Source organism: Salvia splendens, chromosome 16 (genome assembly GCF_004379255.2).
Source record: "Salvia splendens isolate huo1 chromosome 16, SspV2, whole genome shotgun sequence".
NCBI classification, from domain to species: Eukaryota; Viridiplantae; Streptophyta; class Magnoliopsida; order Lamiales; family Lamiaceae; genus Salvia; species Salvia splendens.
This window is the reverse complement of record NC_056047.1, coordinates 26,311,737-26,339,570: the sequence shown is the minus strand read 5'-3', so window position 1 is coordinate 26,339,570 and position 27,834 is coordinate 26,311,737. Positions and strand designations below refer to the sequence as shown.

General features: G+C 39.2%; 1 long non-coding RNA gene across 1 annotated transcript; it reads left to right on the top strand.

Annotated features, from left to right (window-relative positions):
* Positions 1-24,813: 24,813 nt before the first annotated feature.
* LOC121771545 lies at positions 24,814-27,834 on the top strand. Its single transcript, XR_006044066.1, has 2 exons — positions 24,814-24,937; positions 27,625-27,834. It is a non-coding gene; the product is annotated as an uncharacterized LOC121771545 (long non-coding RNA).

Genomic DNA, 27,834 nt, shown 5'->3' with positions numbered 1-27,834 from the left:
TTCGGGCGCTGCTTCTTCGGCCAGCCAACATCTGTTGGATTCTGGGATTACAAGAGATAAAAGCCGGGCGTAATACAACCCAAAGAAGGAATACAAAAGAAAACTGAACTGAAATTACAATGGAAAAGAAAATCGAAACAGAAGACCGTAAAAGTGTTTAGCCGAGTCAAGGTGTCCTCTTTCCGCAAGACGAGATACGCCCCGGTAGTGCACTTCGGATTGGCGTTTCGTCCCCAAAGATAAAACGGCTACGTCTCTGGTGAAGCAGCACCGCAATCAACAGAGCTCCGACGAACTGGATAGAGGAGAGGGCAGAGCTTTCGACAAAAAAATAATGCAGAGAGAGGGAGATAGCTTATGTTGTTATGCTTGTGAATATTGTGTCCAATGCAGTAGAATGGCTAGCCTATTTATAGGCCAAGCCACCATGCAGGGTCAACCAAGCCATGAAGGCTCATCATGGCAGATTCGTAACCGTCGGCGGTTACAAGCGTGTGGCAGGAGTGTAACTTTCGCGTGTGGTTTTCTCACGTGACAGCTTTGACTGTGCTACGCTTGGCGATGTGTCAGGCCAATTGGATTGCTGACTCAGCGGTGGTCTAAAAAGATTACTACGGGTCCAGACCCGAGCCCAAAGACCACCCAAACACTAATTGTTAAGATCCAAGTCCAAGTCCAAGTCCAAGATCGAGATCGGGACCAGGCCCGGGCCCAAGGCCCGCGGCCAGCGACCGCGACCACGAGCTCGGGCTCGGGTGGGCGGGCGGCGGCGACGGCGCGGGCGTGTGGGCTCTTTCACCCATCTTGGTCCACTATAATTATTAAGTAACATAAATTCACTTAATTTAAACACATTAAAAGATGTGTCACTTCTCCAATGTGAGATAATTAACACTAGTTAATTATTCCCTAAGCTCAAACTCCTAGCTTTTATTAAAAAGCTAATTATGCCCAACTTTAATCCACTATTTCTCACTCACCGGAAATCGGATTTGAGAAAGTGAATATACTACATTTATCTACGTAAAATGTAGGTCGACGCTATATCATTTAATTTCACAAAATTAGATGTCTCATCACATTTATTATTTGGTCAAAATCCATTGATCGGGCATATTTATTCAATGATTTCTACAATCCCCCACATGAGTGGAAATAGCCAAATGCATATGCATGCAGACACAAGCTCAACCCTCGAGATATATATAAGCATAATGATATGTAGTTGTTGGCTCTGAACCCTCCATAATCGACACCATCGGATACACAGGCGGCTTAGTAGCGCGATGCTTTGAACTAATCCCTCACGGCGTGCACCGAGACAATGGTGTTAATGCTTAAACACCTCAACCTCATCCGTTCTCACGTTTTGTGTCCATTGCGGTCTTGGACATCACTTTGGATTCATAAGTGCGTTTTATGAAGCGACCACACTTCGCACTTACATAGGTGATTCTTAGTCAAGTACCTTGCCATACTTGGTCTCTTTGAGAACTCCATCTCTTTGAGATCCTTAAGAACCATTAAAAGTCATAGACTTATCCTTTACCACTAGGCAAGTTATCAAAAACTCTATTGCTCTTTAGGGAATAGATATAGTTGAGTGTTTCTCATGAACTCTCATAGCTTAGTTTTCCCATTGAACCAAGTTCTTGGGATCTCCAGTCATCATGGTTGGATTACCACTATGACAATTCTTTAATTTGTGGGTTTCAAACCCATTCCCTCTAGCAACTTATTCATTTAATCACGGTTTAACCCTTTGGTTAGCGGATCCGCTAGATTATCTATTGACTTTACATAGTCAATTGTAATCACCCTTGTTGTGATCAAATGTCTCACGGTGTTATGTCGTCGATGTATATGTCGAGACTTACCATTATAGAAGCCATTGTTTGCCCTTCCAATAGCCGCTTGGCTATCACAGTGGATCAGCACTGATGGCACTAGCTTAGACCAACATGGAATATCTTCAAGGAAGTTCTTAAGCCACTCGGCTTCCTCGCCAGCCTTATCTAAGGCAATGAACTCCGATTCCATGGTTGATCGGGCTATACATGTCTATTTTGTGGATTTTCACGATACAACACTACCCCCAATAGTAAAGACGTATCCACTTGTTGAAAGTGAGTCTCTATTGTCGGATATCCAATTTGCATCACAGTACCCTTCAAGTATCGGGGGTATCTCGAGAAGTGTAGCCCATGATTTTGAGTATGTTTTAGATATCTCAAAACCCTCACAAGAGCTCTCCAATGCTCCTTGCTTGGATTGCTCGTGTAACGACTCAATTTGTTCACGACACAAACAATGTCAGGTCGAGTGCAATTAGTCAAGTACATAATGCACCCGATGACATGTGCATACTTTTCTTGTGCAACGGGCTCGCCTTTGTTCTTGCTCAAGTGAACGTCGAGTTCAATTGGAGTCTTAACCGGCGCGCCATCATAGGCTTTGAATTTATTCAAAATCTTCTCAACATAATGTGATTGTGTTAAGATGATTCCATCAGACGTTCTTAGAATCTTCATTCCAAGAATTACATAGGCTAGACCCATGTCTTTCATGTCAAAATTTCTCTTTAACATGGCCTTTGTATCGTTAATTACTTGAGTGTTGCTACCCAAGATTAACATATCATCAACGTATAGACACACTATAACATGGCCGTTTTTAGTGCTCTTGATGTAGACACATTTGTCGCACTCGTTGATTTTGAACTCATTTGATAACATCACATTATCAAACTTCAAGTGTCATTGCAATGGCGCTTGTGTCAATCCATATAGAGACTTTACGAGCTTGCATACCTTTTTCTCTTGTCCAGGTACTACAAACCCTTCGGGTTGCTCCATATAAATTTCATCTTCTAATTCACCATTTAGAAACGTGGTCTTTACATCCATTTGATGAATCTCAAGATTGTGCAATGCAGCAATAGCGAGAAGCACTCAGATAGATGTAATCCTTGTTACAGGCGAATAGGTATTGAAGAAGTCATGTCCTTCAATTTGTTTAAAACCCTTTACTACTAGTCGGGCTTTATACTTATCCACTGTTCCATCGGCCTTAAATTTCCTTTTAAGTACCCATTTGCAACCTAGAGGTTTCGCACCTTCAGGTAGATCTACCAACACTCAAGTGTGGTTTAGAAAAATTGAATCAATTTCGCTTTGAACAGCTTCTCTCCAATGTAGCCCGTCTGGGCCATCAAAGGCTACTTTTATAGATGTTGGTTCTTCATCTAACATAAAAGCAATGTAGTCATGATTAAATGTTTTTGGTGTTTTGACCCTACTACCACATCTTAATCCTGTATCCTTTGGACAGACATTGCACGCTTGCGCGATTCAGGTTCCTCATCCGCTGATTTAGAACTAGTGGCTTCTTCTTCAATTCTTGTCTCAGAATTGGTTGAGACTTTTTCCTTGTCTTTGCAAGGAAATGTATTTTCGAGAAATACAACATTCATTGACTCAATTGTTGTTCCTGCAGTAATAGTCGATATTTCAGACTTGTTAACAATAAATCGATATGCACTACTATTAAGTGCATATCCAAGGAAGATGCAATCAACCGTTTTAGGTCTGATTGTAACTTCTTTGGGCGGAGGAACCATTACCTTTGTCAAACACCCCCACACTTTGAGGTATTTGTAGGATGGCTTCATTCCCTTCCACAACTCATAAGGACTAACATCTTTTCCTTTGAGAGGGATCTTATTCAAGATATAGTTGGCTGTCAAAACAGCTTCCCCCCCATGTTATGTGGTAATCCTGAAGTTAGAAGCAGTGCATTTATCATCTCTTTTAGAGTTTGATTTTTGCGTTCTGCAACACCATTAGATTGTGGTGAATATGGAGCAGTTGTTTGATGAATTATACCACTTGCGTTGCATAACTCCTCAAACGGGGCTACATATTCACCTCCTCTATCGCTTCGAATCTTTTTGATTTTACAACCAAGTTGATTCTCAACTTCGTTCTTATAATTTTTGAACGCTTCTATTGCTTCATCTTTACTTCTTAAAAGATAAATATAGCAATACCTTGTGCAATCATCTATGAAAGTGATAAAGTACTTTTTACCACCTCTAGTTTGCACCATCTTTAAATCACATACGTCCGTGTGAATTAATTCAAGGGGTTTTGTGCTTCGTTCAACCTAATGAAACGGCAACTTAGTCATTTTTTCTTCAAGACAAATTTTACATTTATCTTGAGAATCCACTTCATTAGCCTTTAGTAAATCTAAATTCACTAATCTTTTGATGGCTTTTGAATTTACATGTCCCAATCTACAATGCCATAAATTTGAACACTCAGTCAAATAAGAGGAAGTAGATGCTTATTTATTATTAGCCAACGGCTTTGCAACACTGCGAGTTGCCACACTAAGCTTGAAAAGCCCATCGGTTACATAACCTTTTCCGATGGATTTTCCAAACTTATACAAAACAAACCTATCAGACTCAAATACAAGTTTAAACCCCTTATTAACTAGTATTGATCCTGACACTAGGTTCTTGCGGATGTCCGGGACATGCAGCACATCCTTCAAAGTGATAGTGACCCCAGACGTCATCATGAGAATCTCGTTGCCAACGCCGAGGATTTCAGACGATGCTTGATTCCCCATGTTGATCTTCTTTCCTTCAACAGCAGTGTAGGAGGCAAACTTGCTCCTATCTGAGCAGACATGATCAGTAGCGCCAGTGTCGATGTACCAGCCACCCTTGTTATCAACAAGGTTAACCTCTTCAGTGACCACAACAATGAGGTCATTTTCATCCCAGTCCTTGAACTCCTTCTCAACGACGTGGGCAGCCGGCTTCTTCTTCTTGCTGCGGCAGTCCTTTGCGAAGTGGCCCGGTTTGCCACATTTGTAGCAATCGCCTTCAAACTTCTTTGTAGGCTGCTTTCCCTTCCCTTTGTCACTTGGACGATTTGGGCGAGGGCATTTGTTGGAGGGACCGCCCCGTTCCAACAGATTGGCTTTGGCTTCAAGTGGGGTGAAGCCCCTAGCCTTTTGGTCGCTTTTGCGCACATCAGCCTCAATGCACAATTTCACGATCAAGTCTTCAAGGGTCATCTGCTTTCGCTTGTGCTTGAGATAGCTCTTGAAGTCCTTCCAACTGGGAGGAAGCTTGTCAATGATCGTGCACCTTAGGAATTTGTCGGGCAAGGTCATCCCTTCAGCCACTAATGCGTGGATGATCATTTGGAGCTCTTAGACTTGCTCCATGATGGGTCGAGAGTCTACCATCTTGTAGTCCATAAACTTGGATGCTACAACTTGTTCAGTACCTCCAGCATTATCTATGCTATACTTCTTTTCTAGGCTTTCCCACATTTGTTTAGATGTGGTTACATTAGAGTATACATTGTAGAGGCTATCATCTAATGCACTTAAAATGAAATTTTTACATAGATAATCACCCCTTTTCTCCAAGCATCATAGTTTGCCATGACTTCGAGCCTAGTCTCTTGATCACTTGGCGCGGGCGGCTCGTTGTCCGTGAGGAAGTTGGCGACGCCCAATGTTGTCAACTAGAACAACATCTTTTGGTACCACCTTTTGAAGTCAGATCCTCCAAACTTTGGTGGCTTCTCGGCAGGTGGCATCATTCTTGGTGCCAAAGGTGCCGAACTTGGTCCATGGAAGGAACCTATTCCATTGTCCCCGAAGGAGCCAACAACATGGTTGGGCATAGAACCCCCACCATTCATGTAGAGCCCGCCATGGTCGTACCAGCCCTGAAGGGACTAGCACCCGCGTGAGACCCGAAGGCCCCAGCACTCGATCCATTAAAGGATCCGAAGGAACCACTAAAAGTGGAACCAACCAATCCACCTGAGGTGGATCCACCAGTGGGCCCAAGGGGGTTAACAAACTCCCAAGGAGTTGTTGAAGAAGAAGGATAGCGCCCGAGAGTAGGCATCATCGTCAGAATCGACGAAGTGTTGACAGGTCCAGTGGTCGCCATGGTGGAGGAAATGGCGGCGGCGGTGGTGGCAGCAGCGGTGTTGGATTCCGTCGACATCTCCAGCAAAGGTGTTAAATGTTTCGAAAGTGTTAAGTTCAGTTTATAGTCCAAAATCCTTCAAAAGCAAGTTTTATCTCGTCTTGCGATTGTTGGTTTCTGGGATTACAAGAGATAAAAGCCGGGCGTAATACAACCCGAAGAAGGAATACAGAAGAAAACTGAACTGAAATTACAATGGAAAAGAAAATCGAAACAGAAGACCGTAAAAGTGTTTAGCCGAGTCGAGGTGTCCTCTTTCCGCAAGACGAGATACGCCCCGGTAGTGCTCTTCGGATTGGCGTTTCGTCCCCAAAGATAAAATGGCTACGTCTCTGGTGAAGCAGCACCGCAATCAACAGAGCTCCGACAAACTGGATAGAGAAGAGGGCAGAGATTTCGACAGAAAAACAATGCAGAGAGAGGGAGAGAGCTTATGCTGTTATGCTTGTGAATATTGTGTCTAATGCAGTGGAATGGCTAGCCTATTTATAGGCCAAGCCACCATGCAGGGTCAACCAAGCCATGAAGGCTCATCATGGCAGATTCGTAACCGTCGGCGGTTACAAGCGTGTGGCAGGAGTGTGCCTTTCGCGTATGGAGCGTGTGGTTTTCTCATGTGGCATCTTTGACTGTGCCACGCTTGATGATGTGTCAGGCCACTTGGATTGCTGACTTAGCGGTGGTCTAAAAAGATTACTACGGGTCAAGACCCGAGCCCAAAGACCACCCAAAAACTAATTGCCAAGATCCAAGTCCAAGATTGAGATCGTGACCGGGCCCGGGCCCAGGCCCGGGCCCGAGGCCCGTGACCACAAGCACGAGCACGAGCACGGGCTCGGGCTGGCGGCGGCGCACGCATGTGCGCGCGTGTGGGCTCTTTCACCCATCTTGGTCCACTATAATTATTAAGTAACATAAAGTCACTTAATTTAAACACATTAAAAGATGTCTCACTTCTCCAATGTGGGATAATTAACACTAGTTAATTATTCCCTAAGCTCAAACTCCAAGCTTTAATTAAAAAGCTAATTATGCCTAACTTTAATCCACTATTTCTCACTCACCGGAAATCGGATTTGAGAAAGTGAATATACTACATTTATCTACGTAAAATGTAGGTCGATGCTATATCATTTAATTTCACAAAATTAGATGTCTTGTCACATTTATTATTTGGTCAAAATCTATTGACCGGGCATATTTATTCCATGATTTCTACAGCATCGACACCTGCCCGAAACTTCTCGGAGTCCATCAGCACCTCATAGCAGTTCCAGTAGGTGAACTCCTTATAAAGCCCAGGCATAGGGAAGGCTTTCTCCGCTATCCTCCTGCAGTCGTCCTCAGTTTGACCACTAGTCTGCATGCAGAGGGCGTTGGTGTACAAGCCCGGAAATAGGGAGACCCCAGCCCTGATTCGGTCCTACCCCTTCCGGCACTCCTCCCCGCTGCGTGGCCTCTCACGCCTCTCCTCCGGGCTTAATGCCTTGTAGGTTGCTGCTATTTTAGCCCACAAGTTGACGATCCTCTGATTGTTCGAGGCGAGGAGATCATCGCAAACACTGACCCACGCCTTGGACAGTGCGACGTTCTCTGCGTCCGTCCAATTCCTCCGTGCCTGGCTGTCGTCATCAGCCAGCTGCGACGACTCGCCGACCACCCTCTTGCCCTTCCCCTTCTTCTTTTTTGGGGCGCCCCGACCCCGCCCTACTCTCCCCTTTTGAACGGGGGTGTCCGCATCCCCGAGATCTATCCCCAACTCCTCTAAGGAGAAAGTATCACACCCAATGAACTGCGTCTCCGATGGGGTCGATGTGTGTGAAGAAGCAGTCACAAAATCAAAACTGGGGCGATAGACGTGGTCCCCCCTCGGCGTCCCCTGCATCCCCGGGTACCTCGACATTATCTGCATCCCGGGTTGCCTCCCCGGTACCCCCTGCCCGCCGGCATCGCCGGCCCGCCCTGCATAGCCGCCCCCCCGGCATCCCCTGCCATCCCGGCATACCACCCCCGGATGCCATCCCGGGCATCATCTGCTGCCAAGGGTACATGTTGTAGTACCCGGCCATCGGACCCCATCCACCTCCCACGGGTACCGTGGGAGTTTGAGACCCGCTCGTCCCTGGAGTAGGCTCGTTGTTGTGCTCCATTTCACGTTGTTGCACTTGTACATAAATTTAGATAGATAGAATACTTGTTAAAACAAGTGGTGCAAATGAAAATGACGTGCAATGGCGGCCGATCGAGAGCCTGCAATGGCGGCCAGTCGATCGGCGAGCGCTCAGGAATCGGCGTGCGCTAGCAATTTTTCTTGCCGATTTGGCACTGGCCTGCTGCAATGGTTCGGCGAGCGCCAGGGATCGGCTAGCCGGTCCGCTCGCCGCCATTGTGGATGATCTTAGTCGTTTAATTGAATAGATAATTTATAAAATTATAAAAATATAAATAAAATTAAAAAATTGGGTAATTCGGGTATACCCGATCGGGTATCGGGTAACCCGATATCCGATAATCTAAAAATATCATACCCGAACCCGAATTTTTCGGGTTTAGATATCGGGTATCCAATTACCCGATTTTTTGGGTTTGCACGGTATCCATTTTGACAGCCCTAGGAGGGAGTATGATTGATTTGATATAGAGAATAAATAATTGTCAATTAGTCAAATAGCACTCCTTTTGACCATCGGGTAAAAATAAGATCAAGTAGTCTCTCTCATTTATTTTATTGACCAATAAGATTATGTCATTTGTTACATTCTCGTAGGTCAATAAGTATTTTATTTATTATTCAAATATCTTTAATATATTAAATGAAATCGATAAAAAAATTATACCAAAATCCATATTTTTTCATCCTCTACAAATTGAGATCACATTTGCTATAGTTTCTATTCACAAAAAAAATCTCTATTTCTCTCTACATGTAATTTTTCTTCAATTTTACTATTTCTCTTTTTTTAAAAGAAATTTATTCACCATGGATGATGAGAATGACATGTTCTCTAATTCCCCAAATTTCAATCATCCCAAGATTATTTGTATTTAATTGTTGCAACTTATGGTTTTTATTTATTTGTATTAAATTTTTTTGTCTTTTTTTAATTTATTATAAATTTTTGTTATAATATAATCTATCTATACATATATAAAAGCCAAGTTGTGAGAATTTTTGTTTGTTACAATCTCACAGGTCAATAAACATTTTATATTTTATTCAAATATCTTTTATATATTTAATGAAATCGTTAAGAAAATTATACCAAAATTCATATTTTTACATCCTCTAAAAAATTGAGATCACATTTGCTGTAGTTCTATTCACAAAAAAAATCTCTATTTCTCTCTCCATGTAATCTTTCTTCAATTTTATTATTTCTCTTTTTTTTTTTAAAACTTTTATTCACCATGGATAAGGAGAATGATATGTTCTCTAATTCCCCAAATTTCAATCATCCCAAGATTATTTGTATTTAACTATTGCAACTTATGGTTTTTATTTATTTGTTTTAAATTTTTTTGTCATTTTTTTATAATTTATCAAAAAAATTTGTTATAATATAATCTATCTATACATATATAAAAGCCAAGTAGTGAGAATTTTTGTTTGTTACAATCTCACATGTCAATAAAGATTTTATTTATTATTCAAATTTCTTTAATATATTAAATGAAATCGATAAAAAAATTATACCAAAATTCATATTTTTTCATCCTCTAAAAAATTGAGATCACATTTGCTATAGTTTTATTCAAAAAAAATCTCTATTTCTCTCTACATGTAATCTTTCTTCAATATTATTATTTTTTCTTTTTTTTAAAAAAATTATTCACCATGGATGATGAGAATGCCATGTTTTCTAATTCCCCAACTTTCAATCATCTCAAGATTATTTGTATTTAATTGTTGCAACTTATGGTTTTTATTTATTTATTTAAAATTTGTTTGTCATTTTTTTTTATAATTTATCATAAATTTTTGTTATAATATAATCTATCTATACATATATAAAAGACAAGTTGTGAGAATTTTTATCAAATGATCTATATTTATTTTAATATTTCAAATAGTATTACTCAAATTTTGAGAGATACAAAATACTTATGGATTAGCTTATTGATGTAAAGTTTTTGTAGATAAGCCATGTGCAAAGATTCGTCGGTCAAGCTTTAATTATAATGAAAACTTCACAAAGTTTTCTTCATCCACAGATGGTTTGTTGAAATCTAGCTCATCGCCTAAAATAGGAAAAAAGTTAAATATTTGAAGGTGTCTTTTTCATATATTTGCTAGAATTAATCTATAAATATATATTGTTCGTCTTAATATATTTCTACTAAACACCGATTTATATGTTTGCCATATTTTTCATAGGTCATAACATTGGTGGCATTGACTGTCCAGTGAAACTTGAAAAATTGTAGTAAAGATGCATAGAATTCATCTCCTTTGGTTGAAATAGCTGAGAATATCTCAAATTTGGACACTACTTAACATAAGCATACTATTGATTATTTATTAAATTTATAATCAAATATTAATTTGTATCAATTGTAAATCTAATTTTGAACATTTTTTTATGTTTTTAAATAAATTAACATACACATATAGAATTTTCATCTTGGCTGTTGTTTTAATTTTGTAAAATATTGAGATATCGGTGATGCTTCATATACGTGTTCACATTGTGGTGCACTTTTTTGGTATAAGAACGACTTGCAAAACCGAAAAAATTCAAATTTCCAAAGTATTCAGTGTGTTATATACATGGAAAGATTCAAATTCCTAAGATGCCGTCTATTCCACTAAGTTTGGATGAATTAATGTATTCTAGAGATGAGAAGAGAAGAGCAAGCACTTTTTGAAAAATATTTGTTCTTATAATGCCATGTTTGGATTTACATCAATAGGTGGCAAGATTGATAGCAGTTTGAATCACGGGAAATCTCTTCCAGTTTTCCGTTTGCATGGACAAAATTATCATCTAATTGGCAGTTTAATGCCGCTGGATGGTGAAACTCCGATGTTTGCCCAAGTATATATTTATGATACCGATAATGAGGTTAGAATGGAGTCAGTAAGGTATGTTTTCCTCCTACTATTGTTGTCATTAAATATTCATTTTATTTGAGCCTTAATAATTACTTTTTTTTTATGTGAAGGAACGAAGTTAATGAGGTTCATGTGGAAATCGATGTTGATATTCAGAAGATGTTGGAAGAAAATAATGTTTTAGTGAAATCTTTTCGAATAGCTAAAGCAAATGATTGTCAAAGGTAATCATAGGAATGTCAATTTATGATTGATTGGCAAACGAGGTAAAGATGGAAGAACCTATAATTTACCCTGTGTATCCGAAGTTGCTGGTTTAATAGTTGGGGACTTTGACTAAGCTTTGGGGGACAGGGACATCATTTTTCAAAAACAAAGTGGTGAACTAAACCGCATCATTGAGTTACATCCATCTTATCTAGGGTTACAATATCCACTTTTATTCCCATATGGTGAGGATGGTTATAGAGAAGACATTGGTTTTGCAACCTCTAATAATTGTCGTTCATATGGTAGAAAGAATATTAGTCCGAGGGAATATTTCTCTTTTCGTTTGCATGAATGAGAAGATGAGCCTACCACTATTTTGTACTCTCGGAGACTATTCCAACAATTTGTGGTTGATGCGTACACAATGATTGAAGTTGGACGGTTGAAATTTGTTCGAACTCAACAAAAGCAATTGCGGGTTGAAATGTACAAAGGTTTGGCAGATGTCGTATTTAGAGGTGAGACTGATCCTTCTACACAAGGTAAGCGAGTTATTTTACCTTCGAATTACAGAAACGTGGATTGCCTCATGCAGATATCTTGCTTTTTTTAAGTAAGGATAAATTAGGAGTTGGTGTTGAGCAAATTGACAAATTAATTTCTGCTGAAATTCCTTCATTTGAAAATGATCCCCGCTATTATGCCTATGTTGAAGAATTTATGATGCATGGTCCTTGTGGAATTTCTGGTCCATCATCTCTATGCATGTCTACTGGCCGGTGTGGTAAACACTTCCCTAAAAGGTTTCTTGATGTGACAACATTTGATGAAGAAGGGTATCCTGCATGTCTAATGGTCGAGTTATTCTGAAAAATGGCATTCCATTAGATTACAGATATGTTGTACCTCACAATCGTTATCTACTTCTGAAATATGGAGGTCATATAAATGTTGATCAGTGGTGCAATCAGTCGCAATCTATTAAGTACTTATTCAAGTACGCCAATAAAGGGAATGATCGTTAATGAAATCAGGTATGGATGGGAATAAGAATAATGTTGATGTAGTGAAATTGTATTATGATTGTAGGTACATTGTTCTTGTGAAGCTATTTGGAGAAGTGTGAGCAATTTGATAAGAATCATTTCATGCATCGGTTTAAGGGTAAAATGTATGCTACTTGATCGGTTTATCGCGCAAAACAAGTGTTAAATGTGCAGAAATGCCACTTGACCAAGGAAGCAAGGCCGAACTGATCAAGCAAGTACAAAAGGCGATAAAAGGCCAAGAATCGGGGGAGTTGATCAGGGGGGAGTGAACAAGCAGTTAGGCGGGGACCGCTGGCTTCTAGAAGAAGAACACGTGAGGAAATGAGCTGGATATGGCGCACCATTCTGTTATCAAGGACGACGTTCTAGAAGGGGACACGTGCTAGCTTATGAGACGCAAGGACGGAGCTGAGTCAGGAATCTGTTACTCAAAAGCGTCGTCATTCTAGAAGAACGGGTACGTAGCAATCAATCAGTCGCTCATTCTCAGCATGAGTGAATATTCCCTGTCAAGATCGTTATCCAGCTGGAGGCCGAATCGAGCTTATAAATAGAGGGTGTGCCATCACAAAGAGTGGATCTTTGACTTTCCGTCTAGTTTAGCTTAGTTTAGTTCTGTAGCTTAGTCCAGTTCTCTAGAATAGCTTAGCTTAGATAAAGTAGTGCGTAGTTAAAAAGGGCAATCAAAGAAGCGCTGCAGTATATTTGTTTTCTGTTAGCGTTATCTTAAGTTTCCCGCTGAGATTCTTCTCGGTTTTTACCGTTTTCTTAGTTTCCGAAGTGTTAGCTCAGTTTAAATTTCACGCTGTACTCAGTTTAGTTTAATCAAAGTTATTTTCGTTTTCATCCTCGCATTTACTTTTCCGCTATTACCTGCAATTCACTTGACCCAGTAGTTAAAGTTCCGTTGATCAAGCTAGCTAGTTTAATTCTGCCTAGAGTAAAACAGTAGTTAAAACCTCCAAGTTAAAGCGTGGCAGCAGCCAACCCCCCTGTTCACTACTCACACACTCGACACACCAACTTCTCTGTGGGATCGACCCCGAACTTGTCGCTTTACTGTTAAACTAGTGCAAAATTGGGAGTTTATAAATTACTTTGGTAAGGAAGAAAGAGCGAGAGCAAGACTGCAGTGATTAAGTGGCAATGACATTTGCTAACTGATCCAACCGGTTCGGTTATCATTCCATATAACTTGATCCGCATTCTAATCGCGTTTTCGTCTCTTTCCAAGCCTCCTTCCAAAATGGCACCGTTGTCGGGGAAGCATGGTGTTACTTTATGTTTGTGAGTAGTGCGTAGGTGTATATAATGTTATTTCCTTGTTTTCTCATTTTTTGTTTTTCACTGTTGATGAGAAGGTACCAACGCGGTGGACACTGGAATCACCACTTTTTGTACAGAGAGATTAACGCTCATTGGAGAGTCCAGGAAGCCGAAGTTGTCACCACTCGTTACAGAGCCGCAATAGAAGCAACAGCAGCCGCCGAGCAAAATACACAACCTTCACCACCTGAACAAGCAGAAGCAAAGATGGTCCTCGCCGACAATGACTCTGGATCGGTTCTTTACACGCTCATGACGACAGGGAGCCTACACATGCTATTGCCGCTACTCCTGGGATGCGGACCATCGCGATCAAATCGGGAGTACTGGCCGTTTTGTCCCACTTCTACGGTCTTTCGAAGGAGTGTTCGTACGCTTTTCTGGAGGAATTCTGCCGATACTGTGATATTCAGCCTGTGCCGGCTGGATCCACATCCGAAGATTACTGGCTCAAAGCTATTCCCTTCGTTTTGAAGGGCGATGCGGGTGTCTGGCTATCAAGGCTGCCAGAAGGTTCCATCAGGACATGGGCTGAGTTCTGCATGATATTTCTCGATCGCTTCTTTCCAGCATCGAAGACAAGTGCCCTGAAAAGGGAGATTGCAGAGGCTAGGCAGGAGTACGACGAGCCCCTCGGCCAGTATTGGGACAGATTCCAAGGTTTGCTTCAAGCATGCCCCAACCACAAGATGGAGGAGAAGGAAGTCTACTCTGTTTTCTACAGTGGGCTCACTGTGGATAGCAAGAATGACCTCAACCTCGCAGCTCAAGGGGATTTCTCGAAAACCGCATTTAGCCAAGCCAAAAATATCCTGGAGAGGCTTATTGAGGCCAAGCGGTCGTACGAAACATCTTGAGGGCAGTACAGACGAGGGGCAGTACACGCAGTAGAAGTGTGCAATGATGAAAAGTTGGAAGCTCGATTTGAGCAAATGGAAAAGAAGCTGCTGGAGGCAGTAGAGAAAGCCAGGCAGCTTCCACCACTTGCACCAAAAGAGCCACAGTATGTGCCGCAGTCGTCACCACCAGAAGAGCATCATTATTACTACTGCGAGTTTCCCCCAGAGGTAGAGCCGCAGGCCCAAGTAAATGCCGTTGGCCACTGGAACGCAAATGGCAACTGGATCCAGGGAAAGCAAAGGGATGCTCCATGGAGGGACCACCCCAACTTCAGGTGGACTGATCAGAATCAGAGCCAACCATCACAACCTTCTGAAGGGCAGCCCAACTGGCCTGCTCGAATCCAGGATAGGCCGAACACTGGAGGGAACAGAATGCAGGGAGGTCAGGCAGGGTGGTCAAGTGGACCTCAAAGGAACTGGTCAAGTGTAGGTCAGTCTAACTGGTCAAGCCAACAACAGGAAGGACACTGGGGGTACCAGCATCAAACCCTCTCAGTTTAGCAATCAGGGAAGGCAGTCAAACAATCAACTGGTGAATTATGTTCCGCAGTACCAAAGAGGAAACCAACAATGAAACTCACAGTATTTCCAAGGGAACCAGCAAAATCATTTCCCCCATAATCATCCAGAATAGTATGGATTGTCTGGCTACTACCAGCAAGGCCATGGAGTAGGCTGATTTAATCAGAGGTATAATAGGCAGCAAAATGAAGGCCCAGGAGATGCGATAATCTCGCATCAGCCCCAAGAAGCAATGCGAGAAATACAAGAGACTCAGAAAGAACAGAGGGCTGCACTCGAAATGCTTACAAAGCAGTTGTCCCAGGTAGCCATGTCATTGGGCGAGCTGAGAGGGAATGAAGGAAAGCTTCCAGCCACAGTGCAGCAACCTACAGGACGAGAGAATGTCAGTACAATCTCTCTGAAATCGGAAACAGTTAGTCAAAGTTCATCTGCGAGTTTTCCAGCACCTAGATTCAATCATAACGGAAACTTTGAGTCTATCGCCCTTGATCAAGTCGTAAAAAAGGCAGAGTCTAGCACTCGTGAACAGGTTGCTGAGAAAGGGAGGATGGTCGAAGTAGAAAGGGAGACCGGTGTAATCCAACCCAGTGAGTTCCCACCAAAGAAGACCGACCCAGGGGTATTTACGCTCCCAATTTCCATCAGAAACGTCCAAATGAAGCAAGCAATGTGCGACTTAGGGGCTTCCATCAATATTATGTCGTATTCTATATACGAGAAGCTGGAAGATGCTAAGCTTGTCAAAACCGATATGGAGATACAGCTAGCAGACGGGTCTTGCATCTACCCCGAAGGAGTCCTGGAAGATGAACTTGTCAAGATAAACAAGTTCATGTACCTCGCCGACTTCTTCCCCATAAAGAAGACAGAGCCAGGAGCGGAAGAGTCTGTTGGCATCCTTTTGGGAAGGCCATTCATATCCACAGCCAGCACAGTCATCGACGTCCGCCAAGGGACGTTGAAGCTGAGTTTTAATAGAGAACAGCTTACCTTCGAAATTGATAAAGCTGTGAGGAAGCCACGGGACAGCGAGAGCATTCAAACAGTAGACGCTATCAGCCCTCGGAAACAAAAGTATCCGGAAAAGAAATCCTTAAAAGAACCACCCTCTGGTTCCGCTGAAGGTGAACAGCTCAAGAGAGAGGCAGCAAAATGGTTTGATACGGCGATGACTGGAGAAATGGACAATCAGGCCATTAGAAGGGCAATTATGGAATTTTGCCAGCCGTCACAACCAGCCGGGTCAAGAGAGATTACCCAACTAAGAAGGGTCGGGAAACCACCTGACCAAGTCATCCAATTGAAAGGAATGTTGAAGGAAGATCCATCGCCTACAAGGCAACTACTTTCCGTACCAGCATAGCCGATGACTCTCAATAGCCTTACCAGCCAGGCCAATAAAAAACTAGTCAAATCAAACCTGCAAGAACAAGGAGGACTGATGATAGAAGAACTGAGGCTGAGTTAAGGGGTAGTCAATTGGAAAACACATGCCTTGATAGAAATTTACCCAGAGCTGTATATGCATTCTATTCTAAAAAAAGAGGGGCGTCCCACGTTGATCGACAACGCAGATTTAGCCCCGCCCTGAGATTGGAAGAGTTCATGGTGGGGGAGGAAGGGTTACTCTTCTAGTGTAAACCGAAACTGACACCCACGAGGCGGAATTCGAACCGGGCAGACCCTCAAACAATCAAGGCATTGCACACGCGGGCAGTAAAACTCCCATGCTCTACCGACCAAGAGGAGGTCAGAACCTTTTTGGGATGCGCCGGAATAGAGATTAATCAAGAATTTCACAAAGATAGCCCAGCCTCTGACGAAGCTTTTCCAGAACGACATAAAGATTGAATTCTTTAATGCCTGCAAGGCCGCGTTCACATTTCTGAAGTACCGATTTATAAGTTCTCCGATTATACGCGTCCCCGACTGGAATCACCCTTTTGAATTGATGTGCAATGCTAGCAACTATGTTGTGAGGGCACTGTTGTGTCAGAAAATCAGAGGAAAAAGTTATGCCATCTTCTACGCCTCTAAAATCCTAAATCAGGCACAAAGAAACTATGATGTGACCGAAGAGGAGATGCTATCGGTAGTCTTCGCATTTGAGACGTTCAGGTCGTACCTGCTGGGGTCCAAAGTGATGGTCTATACAGACTATACGGCTATCAAATATCTCTTGGCAAAAAGGGAATCAAAGTCGCGGTTAATCAGATGGGTATTTCTTCTACAGGAATTTGACTGAGAAGCAGTGGATAAGAAAGGATGTGAGAATAGAGAGGCGGATCACCTGAGCCAAATTCTACAAGAAGATAACGGTGAAGCCATGCCAGACGTTTTCCATGAAAAGCACCTGCACCTGACCCAGTCAACACCCGAAAGACAGTGGATCTACCAGGAAGGGAAAATTGATCAAGCCAAACAAGGAAGCAGAGGACGAAAAGAGCCATTATTTATAGATATGGCCGACTACTTGGTGGCGAGCAATTTGACAGGAAGGGACGGAACGGAGGCGTTTGTGGTGGATGACATTCCACTACTAATGCCTAGCTCGCGCCAGTGAACAGGTAAAAGGAGTGATCGGGTGCTCATGGGTAGTCTGCTTGATCAAGCAACAAATTCTAAATCTTTTAATCTGATCAAGTGACATTCCAAGGGGACCCGGTCAAATCCTTGTTAGTGTAAATATATATATATATATATATATATATATATATATATATATTAGTGTGTTAAGTTTTATTTTCTTAGTTAATCAAAGATCGGATGAAAGTAGGGGGTGAGCAAAAAAACCGGAAACCGAATATCCGAACCGAACCAAACCGAAATTTTGAAATTCAGTTCGGTTATTTCAGTTTTTCGGTTCGGTTCGGTTTTAAAAAATCAAAAATTCCGGTTTTTCGGTTCGGTTCGGGCGAAGAAAAAAACCGAAAAACCGAATTTATTTAATTATTTATATTATATATATATATATTAATATTATTAAATTATACTAACTAAAAGACTAAAACTAATTGCCCTAAGCCCCTAATCGAGTAATTGACTAATTGGAACTCACAGAATACAGCCCTAAATTCTAATTGAGTAATTCGCCGCCTCCATCGTCAACCTCTCCTCTCCCTCTAACCCTAAATTCCTCCACCAATCCACCACCAACTCCATCGTCCTCCGTCGCCAATCGCCCCTTGCCCCGTTGCCCCTCGCCAGCTCCTGTCGGCCCTCGCCCCATCACCTGTCGCACGTCGCCCCGTCGCCTATCGCAGACCGTCACCCCGTCGCCCACAGCTCCGACTCCAGGTAATTCAACATTTATTTATTAAGTTACCTAGTTCCTAATATGGAAGTATGATTAATTGATTATTAGTTCTATCAATGAGATTTTTAGATTGTTTCAGATTTTATCAATGAAATTTTAGATTGTTTCATATTATTCCACTGTAATAAATTTTAAATGCAAATTGAAACAAATAGTAGTAATAAAGCAGACAGTTTCAGATTTCAGATTCTTTAATTCTTTAGTTCTGTTTCAGATTCTATCAATGAAATTTTACGTTGACATGTTTCTTTAATTCTTTCGTACTTGCAGATTTCAGATTTAGTAAGTAAAAGGCAGACATTTTTTCTCCGCTCTACAACATAGATTATTCAGCATCAAGTTGTAATGTAAGTTATTCATTAATTTTGATGTAATTTATGTATTGTTAATTTAGATAGATGTACAATATACATATTGTCAAAATCAGAGAAAGGATGATAGATAGCTAGAAATATCAATTTTGTATTGTTGCTGATTCGAAAAAACATTTCCTAAACTGGGTAGCTAGAGTAATTTTTTGAATCTGCAGTGGAGTATAAAATAATAACAGTAAAGATCCTTTGTTACAAAATTGAGTAAAGATCCCTTATTACAAACACAAAATAGTGGTACATTTTTATTTTTATAATAATAAAAGTGGGGAAAACATAGTTTGTAATACAAGTAATCGTTTTTATTCTTATTACAGATGTTGTGTGATGAAAGTGAAGCGGTTGGAGATACCATCGAAAATAATGCAACTGAAGATACTCCATCTGAGGATCCTTAAGACAAAGGAGAGGCAAAAAAGAGGAAAACTATGGAGAAAAGATCAGAGGTTTGGGACCATTTTACTCCGTTCTTAGATAACAATAAGAAACAGAGAGCTAAGTGTGTGCATTGTGCGAAAACATTGTGTGGAGAATCTAAGAATGGCACTTCTACACTTAAAGCACATTTGAGTACATGTGTTTGACTGCTCACTATATTGACTGCTCACTATATTGATAATGATTGGAAATTGAACAAAAAAATTATAAATTTTTGTCCAATTTCTAGTCATAAAGGTATAGATATTGGTTTGGAAATTGAGAAGTGCTTGCATGATTGGGGAATCAATAGGGTGTTCACGATTACTGTTGATAATGCTTCTTCGAATAATACTGCATTGGTTTATTTGAAAAGAACTATTAGGCAATGGGGGGAAAGTGTAGGAAATTGTGACTATATGCATATGAGGTGCATTGCTCATATATTCAATTTAGTTGTGCAAAAAGGCTTGAAAGAGATTGGACCTTAGGTGAAGAAAATCAGAATGCAGTTCGGTTTATTAGGCACTCATCTACAAGGCTGAGCAAATTTAAAGAGTGTTGTGAACTAGAAAAAATATCTAGTAAGAGCATGTTGTGCTTAGATGTTGCAACTCGATGGAACTCAACATTCTTTATGTTGGAAGCTGCGACAACTTTTGAGAAAGCTTTCTATAGGTATGAGTTGATAGACTCATCATATAAAAAGGATCTTGAAGTAAGGCATAAGGATGATGATGATGATGATGATGATGAGGATGACGATGAGGATGAGGATGTGGATGGAGATAGAGTTCACGGTGTGCCAAAAGAGGAAGATTGGAGGAAAGCAAAATTAATGTTGAATTTCTTGAGGATTTTTTATGAGGAAACTAATAGGATTTCTGGATCTTTATATGTTACCTCTAATTTATTTCTTCATGAGATTTACAAAGTGCATGCATTGTTGAAGGCTTTCATAGAGGGTGATGATTTTGAATTGAGTATCATGGCAAAGAAAATGAAAGAAAAATTTGACAAGTATTGGGGGAATCCTAGGAAGATGAATAAGCTCATTTTCATGGCTGTTGTTGATCCTCGATACAAGTTGAAGTTGGTGAAACTTGTGTTGGCACATATGTACGATGAGGAGTTGGCTAACTCATTTGGAAATGAAGTTGAGGCTGAATTAGTTAACATGTGTGGTGATTACAAACAGCCAATTGTCCAACAAAATGTAGGACATGTAGAGTTGAAATTGAATGCTACACCTGAAGATAATGATGTATTGAAGAATGCTATGAAAATGGTGGGTTCCTTGTATGAGACTTTTCACCAAAGGCATGATGAAGTCAATGATGTACATAAATATCTCAAGGAGGATATTGAGAGTGGTGGGCCAAAATTTGACCTTTTGGATTGGTGGAAAAATAATGAATATAAATATCATGTACTCTCCCAATTTGTCCGTGATATTCTAGCAGTTCCTATCTCCACTGTAGCATCTGAGTCCGCTTTTAGCACCGGTGGCCGAGTTCTTGATCCATTTAGGAGCTCTTTAAGTCCTAAAGTTGTCGAGTATCTTGTTTGTGGTCAAAATTGGCTTCGCAAATCTTCCAAATTTAGTGTTGAAGAAATTCTTGAAGATGTCCAAAAGATAGAAGAATGTAGTTTTATACATTTAAGTTTTTTGTTATTGATTATTTCATTTATAGTACTTATATAACTCTTTTTTTGTGTAGGTATTGCATTGATGTCTACTCAACATTCAACAAATTAATCAATCTCCGTTATTTGTTGAAACTTGCTTGCACTTGGACAATATTGAAGACTTGTCATAGAACTTCATTTTAGATTTATTTTGATGTAATGTGTTGAAACTATTGAAGACATTTTGGTTGATGTTTTTTATTGTGGAATGTTGATTGCATATTTGTATTTGTTGGTTGATGCCTTTGATGGATTAGAGATATTATCATTTTAATCATGTTATGTTTTGTAGGTTGAAAATTTCAAGTTTTTGGACTGTTTTTTCTCTCTCCAAATTTTCGTTTTTTTAATTCGGATTTTCGGTTTTAGTTCGGTTTTTTAGTTCGGTTTTCGGTTTTTCGGATTTCGGTTTTTCGGTTTTCGGTTTCGGTTCGGTTTTGATTTTAGCCTAAATTCAGTTTTTCAGTTTCGGTTCGGTTTGGGCAAAAAACCGAACCGAAAATCGAATACACACCCCTAGATGGAAGAAAGGAAACTGATCAAGTGGAACTGATTGAGATTTCATCTGGAATTAAAATATCCACTTGATTAGTGCAATTTAAACTTAATCTGTAGTACAGTGATTTAGTTAACAAAGGCAGGTGATGATAAGATGTGTGCAGTAATTAGAGAGGTGTCAGGCGGCGCCAACTGTCACAATGAAGAGACGTCTTGGAGAGAAGGAGGAAGCGTATTGGAGAAGCTTTTCCACCTGGCACTCTAAAAAGGTGTGCCTGCACGTGAAGAGTCGCACAAGTCTGAACAGACACAGAGATCTCAAACGGGAAAGAAATTTTTGTTGATCTTATATTTATGAAGAATTTTAATTAATCACATATTTATTAAAATGATGGAGAGTTTAAACATTTCACAAAATATTAAATACTAGTACTAATATATGCGTATGTAGTAATTAGTATACGGAGTACATATCACTAGTATACAAATAAAATGAATACAAAATATTAAATACTAGTACTAATATGTGTGTATGTAGTAATTAATATACGGAGTACATATCACTAGTATACAAATAAGTATATTCATTATGAAGCTATATTACTATATATTTCATTGATTAATAACAAATATTTATTGTTATAAATAGATTCAATCAAATTTTCAGTTTCTCAATCGTATATTTAATAGTAATTGTTATACACGTTATATTTAAATAAATAATACATCATATATAAAAATTATTGGAAAAATAAAAAATAATAAAAACTGAAAGAGCTTGAAAATAAAAGAAATATAAATAACGGATTGTGGAATTGAAATTTACTAATTCAATTAAGTAAAAGGGTAATAGTGTAAACATTCTTTGAGCATTAAATAAGGTAATTAAATGATTTCTATTCACAATATTTATATTTACTTAAATGCCATTTTGTAGTATGTCCACATAGCATTTTCCAAATTGAAAATAGTAGTGCTAAATGGACATATTATGACCAACCATAAAATTAAAATATTAATAAAAAAATGTACATTTATTGCTGATTCACTTTAATTTATTTTATCTAGAAAGTAGCAATTTGTTTTGGATTATATTATCCTTGAACATTAACACTCCATAAATAACAAAGAGAAATGTAACCCTCTTTTCAATTCTTTTATGTTGATTTCGTATAACTTTTATATTTTATTTACTATTTTGTATTTTTATTAAATTTTGTGTAAAATTAATTTTAAAATTATAATATAAATATCTAATGATATTATAATTTCAATTGTTACTAATTATTTTTGTTCTCCTTTATATAAAATAAGTCAATTATTAATAATTAGTATTTACATAATTATAACAAAATATATGTAAATATTATACTAGTATACATTATAAAAAAAGTAATTCACGTTTTTAGAGGGGACAATGTTTCAAAATTAAAAGTATACTTAGAAAATATCTTATTCTGGAAACATAAATTAGACAATTAGTAATTACTTAATTGAAGATCCATTAAATAAATTAAAATCCAAGATAATTTATAAAGCTAAGTTATGACAAAGACTCATATATAATTTATAATCAGTTTAAAATATTCAACAGTCAATTAATCGAAAATGAGTAATATACCATGATAAGTAAATTAATCATAGTTCAGTTTCAACTTTGATCACTAATTTAATTACATGTTTCAATGATTATAATTTATAAGTAATTTATACTATAATTGATTAATTCAATGTTTACAACAAAAAATATTATTAAACATATTTTTAATACAACTACGGACGTTAATTTGTGTTCTTAAAAAATAATCTTTTTATAGTGTATGCATCAGTATAGTTGTGAATATCACAATTTTAAATTTATAAGTCAAATTAATTATCGATAATTTAATTTACTATTACCTGTGTATCTTGTTAATTAGGAAATCAGTTTTAGTAGTATGTAATATTTTTATTAAGTTATATAATATTATATCATGATATAATACAACTGTATTATGTAAAAATAAAATATTACTACTATAAAACTTAGAGTAGTCAATCATAGGGCACCAACTACCAAAACTCATCCATTAAGCTCATTTTCATCCCTCATTTCTTACAATTAAATAAAAATCTACTCTATAGAAAAAATATAACAAGTTAGGAGTATAATTTTAAATAAAAACTTAATAGACAAAATATCATTACACCCCATCCCCATCACAAGTCAACTATGATGTCACAACCAATTATTGATTATCTCACAAATTAATTCATAAAATATTTAATATTTATATATGATATCACAACTTATGTAATCTCACTTTTAATTCGATCTTCATCTTGGTCATTTTAATAGTACTATTAATTTGATTGCATAAAATATTTTTATTAGGATAAAAGGAAATGAATGGTTTGTGGAGAGAAAAGAATATGTTAATTATGAAGAAAATAAGAGCTCTGAATAGTATATACCTTCTCCGTCTCCTAAAAATAAGAATTTTTGAAATGGAACGTATTTTAATGCAAAATTAAAAATAATAGATAGAAAGAAAAGTGTGTTAATGGAAAATTGATATCATAAGAAATTTTTTCAAATAGAAAGTTTCTATTTTCAAGGGACGTCGGATTAAAAAGGAATGATTTTTTATTTTTGGAAACTGGAAGGAGGACTTTTAATTAATGATAGATTTATTATCAATAGTAATAATTCTACTATTATTCAATCTAATACACAAATTATCACGTACCCTATGATAATAGCAACATAACTAATAATAACAATAATAATACATTGAATTATGTAATAAGAAATTTTAGCTGACTTATATTTTATGAAGAATTTTAATTAATCAAAATAATGGATAGTTTAAACATTTCACAAAATAAATAGTACTAATATATGCGTATGTAAAAGTAATTAGTATATACACATCACTAGTATACAAATAAATAGTATATTGATTATGAAGCTATATTACTATATATTTCAATGATTAATAACAAATATTAATTGTTATAAATAAATTCAATCAGTATAAATTTTTAGTTTCTCAAATTTAAAATAAACAATGCATGTGGCTGCATAGCATAATAAATAACTGGATAATACACGTTATATTTAAATAAATTATACATCATATAAAAATATATTAGTAAAAATAAAAACTGAAAGAAGTTGAAAATAAAAGAAATATTAATAATGGATTATGGAATTAAAATTTACTTGGTGCAAAGGGTAATAATGTAACATTGTTTGAACATTAAATAAGATAATTAAATGATTTCTATTCACAATATTTATATTTACTAAAATGCGATGGCCATGGCTGCATAGCATTTCCCCATTGAAAAAATTGGCAGAAATATAGCATCCCAAATCCCTCACTCCCTCTTCCTCAAATTTCTCACACTCCGTCGGATTCCACAAAAGAAATTTAAGCTCAAAACCCAATCCCCTTATCTGTTCAAAAATTTAGATTCGAAGACCCGGCTGCTGGTTCCCTCGGCGCTACCATCGCAGCGGCGAGCACCATCACTGTTCGTGACCTCCGCCGCTGGCCGGAGCTGTCCCGAGGTAAGTTAAGTTTTAATTTGGTTTCGAATTCTTTAAAGTTGAGAGAATTGAAGAAAGTGAGTTGATGTTGAGTATGGGATATACCTTTGAAGATTGTGAACGAATTAGCTGGAACAAAAAGAGATTTTGGCTTCGGTTCTCTTCTCTCTTAATTTCTGTCGTTGAACAATTTCAAGTGTGATTATCAAAATTGGAGTGTGGTGAGGCAGATTGAGATTTTGGGTTTACCTGAAAAGAATTGACACAAATGAGAGAACTGTGTGAACTTGGTGAAGCAGATGGTGGCTTGTGGGCTTGCATATTTCAGAGAAACAAATTGGTAAGTCACAAGGAGATTCATTTAGTGATTGAAAGAGTAAATACTAATGGTTAAGGCCATCCACGACGCTGTCACTATACCTTTACTTAACCGTCCCTTAAAATACTATTTGCGGGTCCCACTGTACTTTTTTACTCCATCTCTTAACTAAGGGACTGAACATGCAACCCTCCGTCTCTTAACCGTCCCTTAAATTACTATTCATTCAATTTCATTTTTTATTTTTTTTCCACCAAATTCAATTAATAAAAAACATACTTCATTAAAAATAAAATAACATTGAAACATAAAATAAAAATACAACTTAAAATTCAAAAAAATAAAAAAAGACTTAATTAAAATCCTAAAAAAATAAAAATGACATAATTTAAAATACAATTTTATTGAAAATAAAAAAAAACTACTCCGTCGGCGAATCATCCCCCGAAGGTGGTGGAGGTGCCCTGAGGCCACTTGGAGGCGGGATACTAAGTTGTGCCGCCATAAATAGGACTTCGTTAAGCCAGGCTTCGTATTGGGTGGGCGTAAAGCGGGAAGTGTCCGCTGTGGCGATCATGTACATGGACATAAGGGAGCTCGAGGGTCCCCCTGAGCCCGAGCCCGCCTGGCTTGATTCGGCTCGGCCCCTCCTCCCTCTAGCCGCCTTCGCCCACGGGAGGAACCCCCGGCATCGTCTGCCGGGGTCTCCTCCTCCTGCGAGGCAAACTCTTGTGGCCCGATACCCGAACCGTCCTCACCAGACGAGTATTGGCCACTCGCCGTGTGCTTCGTGCGCTTCGAGGTCGAGCCCGAGCTGGACCGCACACCACCGGCCTACCTTTCCTTGTCCCTGACGACCTCTCAAACATCGGCATATTTGAATTGTATGTCGGTGTCTTCGTAGTAGACCCGCAAAGCCGACCTCAGAATGTCGGCTCCCTTAGCTCCGCTTTGGTACTGAGCCGCTTCATTCTTGTAGATGCCGCAGAATCGTTTGACCTCTCTGTTGACTCCGTCAAAGTGAGCGCGGAGCATCTTATATGTGCGGCGGCGGGTCTTTTTCGGCTTAATCTCGTGGTAGGCCTCGGTGACCTTTTCCCAGAAGCACTTCCGGGGTTGTTGATTCCCGACGATGGGATCGTACGAGACGCTGATCCAGGCGTTGTACACCGCCAGTGTTTCTTTAGGGCCGTACGGATGCCGACCTAGATCCTCCTCCTCCTCCGCCTCCGCCCTAGAGCCTCCCCCGCCTCGGCCTCCTCCCACGCCTCGGCCTTCTTCCGGAGTGGGTTGAACCGGATAATCCTCCCGAATCTGGGATAATCCCTGCGAATACCGCGGGGCGGAGGGACGGGCGTATGCATCAATATCAAAATTGGGTGGTTGGTACCCCCCGGCGTGCCCGAACCCTGGGTGCCCGGCGTCGATGAACCGTAACCACCCAATGTGTTGTACATGCTCCCCCAGTCGCCGAACGCGTTGAGATCCCACGCGCCGGAGCCGCCACAGCCGGAGTTTCCATCGCCGGACATTTTGTGATGAGATGTTAAATGAAAATTGGAGAGGAAATGGAGATGAATTGAGAAGAATAGATGAGTAGTTGTGTATGAAATGGGGATGAAATAGAAGTATTTATAGAGTAAAAAAATAAAAAAAGGAAAAACGGCTCTATTAACGGTAATATTACCGTTTAACATTTTTTTTATTATTATTTTTTTATTTAATCCGATTTAAAAAAATATGAATTATTGCGTCAACGTGACGATGCCCACTCGCGGGACAGCGAGTGGGCGTCACGCATGGCCTAGGAGCACGCCACGTGGCCTCGGCGCGTGGCGAGCCGTCCCACGTTTCGTCGCGGCGGGACGGGTTGCGTGACGGGCTGGGGATGGGCTAGTGTTGGGACGAGACGCTGCAACGCGTCCTGCCCCGGTTCCGTCACTGCGGAACGAAACACGTGCCACCCGCGTGACGCGTTGCGGGTGGCCTAATTACCGTAGTGGAGAACTGAAATTTGTGGTAGAAGGGAATCGAATATGGTGAAGTTTATCTCCTCTGCACTCTACTTTCTTTGGGATTGTGAAGGGTGAAATACTGGTATGAAATGGCTGGAGAGAGTGAAGGAGCTGATTAGGGTAAAAGAATAATGTAGCCGTGTATTGAGAGGTGGTAATTTATGGTGATTGATTCTCAAAATAAATGAAATTCAAGGATAATTTTTTGGAACATGATTTGCAGATTATGGAAGAGTAATGCGTGAACGTTGAGGACAATTTCTCCTCATTTTAAATTTGTAAATGTTATTATTGGGTATTTGATTGCACAATTAATCTGGTAATTAATTGTTGCATTGACTAATTTTCGAAATGGTAAAATTTATTCTCTGCAGATTTGGAAGAGAAACAGAGATTTCCGCCTGAATTCTCTATTTTCTTGGAATCATTTAGTGTAGAATTTTAAATTTAAATTAGTTTGGGCTCAAGACTGTAGCCCATAATTTATTTTTCACAAGATTAAACTTGTATTATTTATTTAACATATCGGATTCAACACGGAGGTGAGACAATAAATTATTCGTCCAGGAAAGGAATTATTAATA